The 10,198-nt window shown below is 44.3% G+C and overlaps 1 long non-coding RNA gene across 2 annotated transcripts in view; it reads right to left on the bottom strand.

Annotated features, from left to right (window-relative positions):
- LOC118969039 (uncharacterized) overlaps nt 1-9,638 on the bottom strand; it is a 98,004-nt gene extending 88,366 nt beyond the window's left edge. Inside the window, exons 1-4 of one of the 2 annotated variants that reach the window (XR_005056928.2) lie at nt 9,530-9,638; nt 5,093-5,304; nt 1,864-1,946; nt 1,228-1,378 (exon numbers count right to left, since the gene is read on the bottom strand). This is a non-coding gene — a long non-coding RNA (uncharacterized lncRNA). The remainder of the gene's footprint in view (nt 1-1,227; nt 1,379-1,863; nt 1,947-5,092; nt 5,305-9,529) is intronic. The other variant, XR_005056927.2, reaches the window with a different exon arrangement.
- Nucleotides 9,639-10,198: the final 560 nt, after the last annotated feature.

Raw genomic sequence — 10,198 nt, forward strand, 5'->3', positions numbered from 1 at the left:
AACCCTGAACCAATAATCATACTAGTGACTGCCTAATTACAAAGGAGACAGCTGCTCAGAGGTTCTATGAGAGCAGACAGTGAGGCAGGCCAACTGTGAGTGCGGAGGCAGCAGGAGTTCCCTGAAGGAGGGGCTGGAATGAGCAGGGTGACCTGTGGCCCTTTTCTTCCTGCTAAACATTGCATATGGCAGTGGGTGCTTTCCTAGTCAAAATGAGTGCACCTTTCCATACTTTAAAGAATGTTTTGTGAGCTTCCTGATACCTTGATGATACTAAACAGAGTTTGGGATTAACTATTTTGAGTAATAGACAATGGGAAAAGGACTCACACTTTCTTTCAGGCAGTAGATCCAATCTTCTCCTGAATCTTCATCTTCACCCTCTACACTGCTAAGTGTTTTCCTTGGATAGTACGAAATGTGCTGGGGAGGGGGAGATGTGGTTCCACATTCAGGTAAATTTTAGAAAAGGTGTGTTTTTCTGTAAGCACTCTTGTAACTTTTAATAGGCTGATCAGCACTGTGAAGCTGCACGTAAGTGATATAATGTGCAACATCCCCCAAATCTTTGGACTCTGAATCCTTTTATCACAGAGCAGTTCATGAAACTAGTGCTTCATGGAACAGTCTGAGGAACACTGCCTCAGAGCAACTATCACATTGGACAAATGATTAATTTCCATTTTCCTTCTCTTCTCTTTCTTCCAGGGTGCCTTCTGACAACTTCCAGAATAGAGTTAGGACTCCCATCTCCAGGAGACCCTGTCCAGGGCAACTAGGCCCCCAGGCTGGACCTCAATGGAAGATGAGGGAATGCGGCCACATCCACAAATGGAAGACACCATCTAGGTGATACATTTAAAAGGAAAAGTCCAGGGAGGACCCTTGCACCTTCATGACTGCTCACTTCTCCCCACACTGCTGACCGTGTAGCGACTCTTGCAAGTACAGGCCCACAAGGGTGTTGGTACAAACATGGGTAACAAATAGGATCTGGTGACTGATCCTCCCTTCACATGAGGCAAATTAATTTCCAGGCAGAAGGCCCTGTGATTGACACCTGTGGTCTATGTGATCAAAAATCTCTTGGCATCATTTTGTTGCATCCTGGGATATACAATTACAAACACTAGTTGATGAAGCAAAAAGCATGAAACAATTCCATAACCATAGCAATAGATATGTACTATTACACGTCATGGATCCAGTTTTCTTAAGTCTCCTAACCTTCGTCATGTCCACGATACTCCATCAATGGCTCACTCTTTCACACTCTCCCCCAAGCCATGTAACTTCCTTGTGCTGCACTCCCTCCATTTTCAACTGGGAGACACAACTTCATTGCTGTTGTATGTCCAAGACACCTGATTGTAAAGTGCTGTGGGAAAAATGTGCAAATTAAATGGATTTCCAATATTTAGATGAAATGAGACTTCAAATAAAAACTGGTTTTCCCACAGCTCCTGGAACCGTGGGCCGTCTCATTATACCCTATTTCCCTAGTATCACGAGCATCAATCACCCAGATTGGTCACAGCTGCCTTGATGAGATGGGCAAGAAGCTGTCCAGTCCTCTGCACCCCACCATGGGTTCCCCACAACATCTTTCTTCATTCTCTTAGCTAACGCAGCTAGCATCTGCAGATATTATGGTTGTGATCCCAAAGTAGCAGAGCAGGCCTAGGCATAGTGCCTCTGGAGGGGCTAGGATGACACCACAATACTAGTTGGTAACTGAGTCCCCAGGGGTGCAGTGGGGGAGAAGATGGAGAAAGGGTACACCCAGAGGGAGGGAGAAAGGGAGAAAACTGGAGCACACTAAAATGAAATGCCACAACCTGCACACTTGGCCTCCCACCTCACCTGCATTGATATGTGCCAGACATTTCTGCGAATAGCTTGATTTCCAGCCCCCAAAGCTTTTTTCTTCTCCTTTCTTCCAGCACCTAGAACAGTAACAAACACACAGAAAGAATGACTCCAGCAGATGCCCCCAGTTATTGCTCCAACCTGACATTCTCCCCAGAGCACTTCTGTGTACATGTCCTTAAGCTCACACTATATCTCTGTAGTCAATCCCAACTGAGATGGGTTTCTTAATTCCAGGCCTTTACCTACATGGCCAACCTGCCAAATAAAAGCACAGCAGAAGATGCAATTCACTTGTGTGTCAGCATGGTCATGGAAACTGTGTAAAAAATTGGTGTCCAAGCTGTGACCCAGTATGTGACTTTAACAATTTTTCTCCTCTCCCTTTTGAAATCATACTGTTCACTTGAGATTTTCTCTAGACAGAGAAGAGGAGAGGCCACTAGATCTGGGAAGGCCACTAGATCATAAACTAGGTGTTTTCATTTTTGTATCCCTGACATTAGCAGAGCCTACAGCACAGAGTAAGTGTTCTCCAAATAGAGTTCTGAGTGAGCCCAAGTGTGATGAGAAGGACAGAGAACCCCTAGATTAAGGGGGATCAAGTACGCAGCTTAAAGCACTGCTGTATATTTTCCTGCTTATGTTAGCTAATTCACATAATCTATCTAGGCTTCTCTTTCCTGATCTGTGAAAAATAACTAATAATATACACAGTTGGTACAATCCCTAGACAGTCAGAATGTCATGTGGCAACATAAACATTTTAAAGAATACTGACTCAGTGATCCCAATCCTATGAGCTTGTTCTAAGTAAATAGTTCAGCAAAAACAACCCTGTTTTGTGCATGAAGTTTATTCAGAATTATAGCCAATAATGAAATATTTAACATTACCTAACTATCCCCTATAGAGAAATAATTACCCATGTATACTATTAAAATATAGTAGATGATTTTTTATCAATAAAAATTAAGATTATACAGACTATCTAAACACACAGAATCTATCATCCTCAATGCTGTTAGAATATTCCTCTAAAAACAAAATCTTTTCATATTGCTGCCCTACTTAAAATTCATCAGTGGTTAAAAACTCAGGAGTGTTAGTGCCAAGGTAATGTTTATGTGAAAAAGAAACTGCCAACTATTTTCCAAAGTGGATGTACATTTTACTTTCCCATCAACAATGAATGAGAGCTCATGTTGCTGCACATCCTCATCAGCAATGGTTATTGTCAGTCTTTTTAATTTTAAGCAGGCTAATAGGTGTTCACTGGTATCTTGATGTGGTTTTAGCCCACATTTCTTGATAACTCATATTGCTAAGTATCTTTTATGTGTTTATTAAATATTTGTATGCTTATTTACCCAAGAGAAATAAAAACTCATGTCTGCAAAAATTTGTACATGAATCACCATAGCAACTTTACAATATTCCAAAACTGGAAGCCTAAATATCCACCAAAAGATGAATGGATAAACAATTTCTGGTACACTCACTCAATGGAATACCACTCAGCAATAACAAGGAATGAACTTCTGACACACACAGCATGGATGAATCACGAAGACTTCAGACTGATTAAGAGAAGCCAGATATAAAAAAGAACACATTGTATGATTCTATCAGTGTGAAGTTCTAGCATAGGCAGAATTAATCTATCATGACTGAAAACAGATCGGTGGTTACCTAGAGCTGGAAACATGGGAGGGTGTTGACTGTAGGGGAACACAAGGTATTTTTGGGAGAGATGGAAATGTTGTACATCTTTATTAGGGCAGTGGTTACATAGGTATATATGTCTGTCAAAACTCATCAAACTACACACTTAAAATGGTTCATTTTATTGTGTTTAAAATATACCTCAATATACTTGATTTAAAGATAACAAAGTATTCGATTGTTCCTCCTTACTTCAGAACAAAGGGGGAAAAATATTAGTATTATACATAAGACCCTTGATGATACGATGCTTTCTATCTCTCCAACTTAATTTCCTACTAGAATTCCACCCATTTTCTTCTAGTCGTACTGAAACATCTGCTGTTTCCTGGCCACATTTTTCTCATGTCTCTATATCTTTATAAATGCTGTTCCCACTTCTATGGACTCCACACCCCACCCACTGCTTTCTTGTAATTTGACTCCCTCTTACTCATTCTTCAAGATCATCTCAAGCCTGCCTGAATGTCTCTGCAAGGCTGGATCTGGACCCTCTCTGATGTGTTCTCTAGTTGGATGTTTTTACACTCGGTATCACAGTGATTATTCTTGTCTGACTCCCTGACTGGGCTCTGAGCATCTCTGAGCCAGGGTCTGTCCTGTTGCATTCTTCATTCCCAGCACAGAGCTTGGTACATACTGATTAATAAATGTTCAATGGATGAATGGGTGAATGAAGGAACAAATGCCTTGTCTACTCTCAGAGGGACCCAGTGAGTATCACATGAGTTGAGGGATGTGAGTCCCTGCCCTGTATTATCTGATAATTTGATTTGACCTCACAATACATCTGTGTGGCTGTGATTATACCCTCTGAGAATCTCAACCTCCATCCTGGGGTATAGCGAGTAAAGAGAATTTTGCAGTTCCTAACTCAGGATCAGGGTGAGAAGACTTCCAAGAGGACGCGAGCTCCCCAGCTCCTCAAGAGGCAGTCAAAGAAGCTTGACTCCAGTGACTCACTGAGTTTCCAGGCAGTGGCTACACTCCCTCTGTGGGGTAGCACACCTCAAACCACAGGGAATCATCCCTATAACATTTTTCATCATTCCTTATAATATTTGTTCATTGATCTATGTAACCTAATTGCATTTGCACTTCTAAGAACATCTGTTTTAGTTTAATGTACACGTTTTAATTCCTGAAGGTTCTGACAAGTAGATGTCACCACAACCTGCCCAGGCAGACACAGGGAGCCTTTGCCTTTATGCACCGAGATTCCCTCAGCCATTAACTTGATGACATGGAGTTGGAGGAGCTCCTGTCCATGATTATGATCCACTTTCTTTACCTTTGCTGGAGCTCTAACAAGAAACAGCCAGGCCTCCACCAGCCTCTCCTCCCTTTCATCACCTTACTGCTTTGTCAACATCTCCCCAGCACCCAGTTCCAGACGGTCAACGCCAATGCCAGCGCACATGCACACTTGATGAAGAGTGACAGCATACCTAGATGCCATTTTCTTGAAAGCAGACCATAAAGGCATTTTATCACCTACCATCATTCCCTGACCTTTCCTAAACTTTTGTTTCAAAAGTGCTTCTCCTTCTGTTTGGGCCAAAATCCATTAGAGAGCCATCCAGCCTTTAGTCTTGCACAGTGGTTCCTGATGGTCGTTTGTACTGTCTGACACTGAAGGGGAGTCTGGCAAAGTAAAGGTTGGTGGAGAATGTTCACCAAGCACATGCCCAAAGGCAAGTGGTTGAGCCTCTGGAGAGAAGAGCAGAGGAAGGCTGGTGAGAGGGGGAAATAACATTAAATATACAGTTGGATTTGCAAGTCCTTTTTCCACGTCATGAAAGGTTCCCTTGTTCATTCATTTATTCATTCTTTCAATCTGGCTAGAGCCCGCAAAACGGCCAAACACGGCCTCATCTCCAGTGTAGGCCCAGAGCTCTGACTCCATCAGCAACTCCGAAGTCCCCCTACACCACTCCCAGGCATACCTTGGGAAGTAACGTCTTGTGGACATTCAAATCAACCAAGAGCCCAAATATGGTTCTTTTGGGAGAGGACTAGGACAGGGAATGACGACTATCAGCAATTGGTTCTCTGAAAAATCTGAGCCCTGTGAATAACCTAAGCCTCCCACACTGTGATGGGGGGAGGAGGGATGGAATGTGTGCTCGTGTTTTCCTAAAATATCCAGCGAACCATGACCCTAAACTCTACACCTAAGGCAAACTGGGAATTACTATTTTAACAAAGCACAGCTTGGAAAACAATCCACACACATTTTGTGACTTGGGCCAGCCCCAGAGAGATTTCTGACAGCATTTTATGAGTGACTCACACTCAAGGTAAAATCAACACAGGTTTTCCAAACACAGCCTCTCTGAGGGTGAAGGGTAAACTTTTCACCTGCCTGCCTCAGCTCATTTCCATATGCTTTGCCACATGGGATCTAGGAGGAACATTTTTCTAGGCATACAACACAACTTTTAGAGCTTGTAAGTATTATTGTTTGATCTCACTGGACTATTGGTATATCTCTCACAGAGGAGGACAAGAGAGAGCATGTGCAACATGAGACAGGAAACGCACTTGTTTATTCCACAAACATCTGTGGAGCTTCTCCCCCATGGGGCTACTGGCGAATACCAGGATGACTAAGACACAATTGAATGAGGGCAGATATAAAAACAAATCATTAAAATAATGCAGCAAGTGCTGAATAAGGTTTGTTCCAAGGGCCCTGGGTACACAAAGAAGAATAATTAATTTTGTCAGAAGGAGTCAACGAAGATTGTGTAGAGGAGACCCCCCCTCCCCGGCCATGCCTTAGCAGGTGAGTTGGGATGTTCAGGTGAGAAAGGAGAAGAAGGCATTCCATGCAGACGGAGCAGCAGCTACAAAGGTCTGGAGTCATGAAAGCCCCCTGAAAAGTATGGTGTGTCTGGACACAGGTTAACTGAGAAGAAATCAGGAGAGCATGATTGGGGTCAGATGTGACAGCATGTGTGCCACCCTATAGGGCCTAGACTTAATTCTCTGGGTGAAACAGGGTTTTCAGCATGGGTGCCATTTATCAGGCTTTGGGAAGATGTCAGGCAGCAAGTAAAGTGGGACATGGAGAGCAAAGGCCAGAGGCTCACACCACAGACCAACTAAAATCAGTTAATTGTGGTGAAATGGAGAGGTGAGTCGGGCATGCGGCCTTTGGAAAATGAAGTCAACAGCACCTGGTGGCTAATTAGAATTGGAGGTAAGACAGAAAGGGAGTCAAAGCGGATTCTGAGCTTTCCACCTCGGCCAACTGAGCCAGTGATGACAGTGCTGAGCTAGGAAATCGAACACAAGAGGCTAAAACACAAGAGACTGAGAAGTTAGGCCCTGCTCATCCAAAATGTTTACCGTGTAGTAATAGGATAAACAGCCTAGTAAAGGCTTTTTTTTAGGCACAACTTTTAAATCAATTGCTTCTTCTATTGTGGGGGGTGCTGGACATGCTGTTCAGGGAGGCGAGTGACTGGCACACGGCAAGGCCTCTCCCTGTCTGAGGTGCTGATCCTGGGGCCACTCACAGTGAAGACCAGGGGCAGGGCAGCGAGGACCCCGGTCTCCCTCAGCATCTCCCTGCTGTTGAGTGCTTGGGTGTGCAGCACCCTGGGGAGAGCTGCTCTCCTCACGAGCTCAGGCCCAGGGATGATCACTCTGAATGTACAGGAGCAACGAGAGGCAGTTAGGTGCAGAACTGACACTGGGGCAGATTTGGGACACCAGGTGGGGAAGAGGGGCTGCCATGGCAGCCACTGGGACCTTGGGATTCCTTAGCCACTTCCTGCTCCCTCCAGTCTGAGCAGCTCCAGAAAACAGCAGCTCGGAGTTACAAGGCTGGTTGTCACCGTGCTTCACTAGCCACCCTCCTTGACCACATCCCAGGGACAGCCAGGGCTGTGGGTAAAGACAGCCCCACTCATCTAAGAATTTTCAGTCTGAGGACATGAAATGTAAGTGCCTAACGCAATGAGGGGAACACAAAAGGTCCAAACCAGAGATAAAGAGAACCGGGATAAGGGAGCCCAGGGAAGAGGACGTCCATTAGTCTTCCTGAAAAGAAAGGCTTCTTGAAAGCTGGGCGCTGGTAACTGCATGAGGAGCAGGGAGGGATTCCCAGGAGGGAAAGCACGAGGTGGCTTCACAGACCTGAGAGAGCTGTTCCTCCTTCTTGGCGGGAGGTGAGGCCAGAAGAGTGTGACCCTTCAGGGCCTTGAGAAGGAGGCAGAGAAGCTAATGGGGAGCCATTCAAGGTTTTTCAACAGAAGTTGGACTTTTGGGAATGATCATTTTAGCACTAGTATCTGAGATATATAGGCTCAGGAGAAATCAGAGACAAGATCAGTTAGGAGACCACTGAAAAACAAATGAGGAGTCTGGTTTTCATTAAGTCAAGCACTGAGCTAATGCAGTTTTACATAACTGTATGCAACTGGGGTTATTGTTCCCACACTACAGTTTGGCGAAAATGAAGCTCCGAGATTTAAGAAACACGCCCTTGTAGGTGGCAAAGCCTAGACTCACTCCCAGGTCTGCTGGACTTCCAAGCCCATGTTTCCATTGTACTGTGTTAGAAGGGGCTATACCACAGCAAGAATGGAGAGGACAGTGACTCTCGGCCCTGGCTGAGCGTTGGCACACTTCAAACCACATTACTTGATGACATGGAGTTGTCATCTTGAGGGGCTTTTCAAAACCACAATACCCAGCTATACCCAAGGCCAACCAAGTCAGGACTTCCAAGAGGGGAACCCAGACATCAGTATGTGTTTAGAGTCCCCCCCCCCAGGAGATTCCAGTATGCACCCAAGTTTGATGCCAATGCTGGAAGAGATGTTGTGAAGGCAGACTTGAAAATAGTTGGCTAACAAATACAAAGACTGAGAGAGAAGGAGGAAAGAGGGTGACTTCACAATTTTGAACTTGAATAAAGTCAGAAAAAAGATACTAGTGAGGAAACAAGTAATTAATTTTCATAATCCTCTACTTCTCTTCACTGTTGACATCCAAGTGGAAACACCCAACAGCTGCTTGGCCGAGTGAGCCAGAGGCTTCAGGGTCCTCAGAGTCAACACCATATCAGGCTCAACACCTCAGCACACCAGCACAGCAGTGCAACGGGCCAGCTCATTCCAGCCTCAGAAAGCTAACTGCTGAATTTTCTGAAATTTTGCAAGCCACTTGTTAATGCAGCCATCATTAAAAATCAAATTATAAAACCTTACAATTGAATAATCTTAAAAACAAACATACTTTCAAAAGTCATCACTTCCACTTACCACACTTTACTATTATCTGTGCATTTGAGGTCATTTCCATCTATTCTATCCAGATGGCAGAAAAATCACATGGTGGTGCCCTATATGTGCATCTCCCCAGCTCAACATCAGCTGTGTAGACAGGCCGAAACTGGCCATGGTGAGGAGCATTTACATGGTGAAAACGGGCACAGCCAGCCAATCAGGACCACCCCTTCCTTGCTGCTAAAAACATTGACCAGCATACCACGTTATGCTCTGTGTAGAAAAGCCTCATGTGAATGTGTTCCAGGAACCTCATTAAAGTAAAACAAAAAGAATAAGGTAGAAATTAAGATAAGAGTAAAAATTAACATTAGAAACAGTTTCTAATATTGACTGATATTTCCCAAAACACAAGCTTTTTGCACGACTCAGGTCCTTTGGGATCACTGCTATTCCAAATAAACCTGTTTCATTTAGCTCCATGAATAAGAAACTTCTAGCCAGAGAGGATAAGTTTTATATGCACATATAAAAATACTCTGCATTTATATAGCACTTTCCTTTTAAGACGCTCATAGCAATTACACTTGTTCTCATTTTTCCTGTGCAAGGCCTGGGGAAGTAGCTGACTGGCAGAGGAAATAAGAAGGAATTTTAAAAAAGCATGTCAAAGTAGAAATCAGGGCATTACCTACCTCGGTGGTATCAACAATTTTTCTTCTTCCCGTATAGGAAATCCTGACTTAAAGACTTTAAAGCATCTTGCCTTTAGACTTCCTGAAAAGAAAGGCATCTTGACAGCTGGGAGCTGGTAACTGCGTGAGGAGCAGGGAGGGCTTCCCTGCTAAGAAAACAAATGCCTTTAAAGCATCTTGCTTTAAAGTTCTAGGATTGGACTCCCATCCCTGGCATTTCTCCACAGACATTTCTCTCCCTCTCTCTTCCTTCTTTGGCCCTACCTCTTAACTTGGGCCAGGGCTGGAGTTTACAGTCCATGCCTCCCTCCCAGAACCCTAGTTCACCACAGGCCAGGGCACAAGAAAGGAGACTGGCCCTGAGCCGGAGCAGCAGCCACCTGTATCCAGAGTTGCTCCCATGAGATTCGCTGTCTCTGTGATGACAGTTGCTGGGCCCCACGCCAGTGACACCACCATCCCCTCTGTTTCAACTGCTTTGTCCCACTGGGGATCCAAATGGCTCCTCTGCCTTTCTTTGGCACTTGCCTCTGAGGCTATGGACAATTCTGAATCAGTCCTTTGAAATACGAGTCAGTGTAACTTCAACACTGCTATTTTCTCCACCCAGGATTTATCTGGGCTTCAGAGCAGTGCCTACAAGTTTGCTGATGATGAAAACTGGAGAAA

The sequence above is a fragment of the Manis javanica genome, chromosome 9 (genome assembly GCF_040802235.1).
Source record: "Manis javanica isolate MJ-LG chromosome 9, MJ_LKY, whole genome shotgun sequence".
In the NCBI taxonomy this organism is placed as follows: domain Eukaryota; kingdom Metazoa; phylum Chordata; class Mammalia; order Pholidota; family Manidae; genus Manis; species Manis javanica.